The sequence below is a fragment of the Frankliniella occidentalis genome, unplaced genomic scaffold (assembly GCF_000697945.3).
Source record: "Frankliniella occidentalis isolate FOCC.00 unplaced genomic scaffold, Focc_3.1 Scaffold47, whole genome shotgun sequence".
In the NCBI taxonomy this organism is placed as follows: Eukaryota; Metazoa; Arthropoda; class Insecta; order Thysanoptera; family Thripidae; genus Frankliniella; species Frankliniella occidentalis.
The window spans coordinates 95,831-98,522 of NW_026267177.1; the positions used below are offsets into that span (position 1 = coordinate 95,831).

The 2,692-nt window shown below is 68.5% G+C and overlaps 1 protein-coding gene across 1 annotated transcript in view; it reads left to right on the top strand.

Annotated features, from left to right (window-relative positions):
• The window catches only part of LOC113205422 (serine/threonine-protein phosphatase 2A 56 kDa regulatory subunit gamma isoform), a gene marked incomplete in the record, with an annotated part of 40,593 nt that overhangs the window by 28,915 nt on the left and 8,986 nt on the right, over window positions 1-2,692 (top strand).

Sequence of the window (2,692 nt, forward strand, 5' to 3'; positions counted from 1 at the left end):
CCCCCCCCCCCCCCACTTTTTCTTTATCCTTGCGGCGTTGTGTTTGTAAACAGTCGCGATGTCCCGCGGCAGCTGCTGCGCGTCCGTCGCATGCCGCAGGTCCCTATTTAAAACCTGTGCCGAGGAAATGAGGGGGTTGGGGGGTGCGGGGAGGCGCCATTGCAGAACATGCAGCTCATCGGGGTGGGACGCGTGGCCGTGGAAAGGCTCCGTGCCCCGAGGCGGCCGCGGACACGCCCCCCGCGCGCCGGCTGACCTGTGGGGCCCCGGGCCCCGCGGTGCGCAAACACGTGGCCCGCTTACGGCCTCGGCCCTGCTTGACCCCGCGCCGCGGGGGGACTCTCGGGCGCGGCAGCAGCGTGGCACAGGACAAGGGGGCCCCCCTGGAATTGTGCGGTCATTGCCGCCGGGAGCCGGATCGCGCTGCACCACGATGAGGCGCGGACCTGCTGCATGCGGCGGGCCGGGGCCTCACAGGTGTTGCCATGATGGAGCTGTCGGCGCCCCGTGACCGCTGCAGCGGCGCGTGGCGGCGCGGTGCGGTGGCCCCGCCGCGGCCGGCGCGACCTGTGTGGTAATGACGTGATTGCCGGTCGCGAGAGAGGTCCCCGCCCCGCGCCCCGCGCCGCACCCGCGCCCGCGCAGCGCAGCGCCAGCGCCGGCCGGCCAGTGCGTCCCGCCCGCGTCCACACGGCGGTCAAGCAGAGCGAGTGCCGCGCGCCGAGTCGATTGTAAAGCTTGTGATTTGTGCGCCGCGCAGCGTCTCAAGTTGACGACTTCCCTGCTGCTCTTCCTCTCGCCACATCCCCTCCGCCGTGCCCGCCGCCCTCCTCGCCCGCGACATCCCCCCTGCTGAACCATGTTGGTGGTGGCGTGAGCCGCGCCGGCAGCCAGGATGAGGGGCAAGGTGCACGTGCCCGACATGGCGCTGCTGGCCAGCGTGTTTCGCCGCAAGAAGAGCTGGACGCTGATCGACCACCCCGCCGCCGCCGCCCCCGCGCCGCCCAAGGTGGCCAACAACCCCGTGGTAAGGAAGCTATAATACCTCCCGACCTCCTCCTTGTGCCTCATCGTCCTCGGGGCGCGTGATGGCAGGTCGTTTGTTATCGGCGTTCCGTTACGCGCGCCCCCTCCTCGTGCCGGGGAACTTCCGGCCGCCGCCCCGCCCAAATAACCCGCCCCTCCCCGCCACGCCCCTCCCGCGGAGCGGTATTGCGTGCGGGTCGAACCGCTTCCACCCTCGTCGTCGTTAAAACCGAGCGTGCCGCGCGCCCCAAACCCAACTAGACTCCCGACCACCGCATACCTGTTGCCTCACGGCGCACTGCTGCTGCTGCTGGACTGGGCCCGCCCGCCCACGCGATCTCGACCCCGGAATCCTCAAATGGCTGCCAGTGCGGTGCAGTGTCTGCCGCATGCCGGCAGACACTGCGATGCCGATGGCCCCTGCGCGACGGTCTTCAGACGGACTGCACCCCCTCCCCACTCCCCGCCCGCCCCGCGACACTTGGGACCCACGCCGGTTGCCCCGAGTTTGACGCTGGTGGTTGGGAGTCTAGAATAAAGAGCTTAGAGGAGAGGGAGATGGGGGGGGGGAGAATATTTGGATTGCGCTCACACTTTGTCAAGCGGAGCCTCGGGCAGGCCGGAGCGCGCTGCATGGCTTGACCTCTTTTCGTGGCGTATTGACGGTTTGCTTTTAGGCCTGGACCAGGTCCGCCCTGCTCAGGGTATGGTCACCTCTACGATCCGCCTCCGGTGCAGACTCGCTGCTCGGGGTGTGGCTCTGCGGGCCGAGGAGGAGGCACCGCGAGCCTGCAGGACTCTAGCGCGCCGCCGCGGCGGGGGGGACCAGCGCACACAAACACACGCAGGCCACATACGAACGAATGCGAAACTCGACGCCGGTCTGCCTGGGCTCTGGCACATCTGCGTGTGTTGGCACAAGTGCGGGTAGCCGCGCTCTGCCGCGCCTCGGCCTCGGCGCCAGAGCAGCAGCAGCAGCGGGCTGGGCTGGGTGGCTGTTGTCACGGGCTGACCCCCTCCTCTTTGGTCAAGACAAATGAAAAAGAAACGCACAGAAAGCTGCAGAAGAGGGCTGTCTCCGGCAGCAGCCCGCGTCCCCCGCTGAGCGCACACTTATTGGCTGAAAGTTTTCCCCTATCTTCTTCCCTCTTTTTTCCTGTCGTCGTTGATCTTCGAGGGGTTTTACTTTTGCGCACAAAAGTTTTCGGCCGTTGCCGGCGTGGAGGAGCGTGGCGTGTGCGGCGGCGCTGGGGAGGGAGAGGGGCTGCTGGAGCAGTGCTGACGCCGGGGTTGTCGCGCTGCGTCGCCCGCCGTGAGGGCGGCGTCGTGGTGTCGCGCCTGCCGGTGGTGGCGCCCGCCGCCGGCGCCAAGGCCGCGGCGTTATGTTGTGTTGTGTCTTAGCGGCCGCAGTCACGTTGTCAATCACTACTTTGTCGAAGGCCGCAATTAGTAGAACAAGGCTGTCGTGGCGGCGGCACGGCGGCGGCTCCGGAAGCTGAGCGGTGCGCGCGGCGCAGCGGAACGGCCGAATGACGGGCGCCGTGGAGGTAGGCAGCCGGGAAGCACCCGTGCGCCGGCCGCGCGCGGCTGCCTACCCCTCCGGGTGTGCGCTACGCAGTAGCAGCGGCAGCGGCTGAGTGTCGGGCGCCGTGGAGGTAGGCAGCCG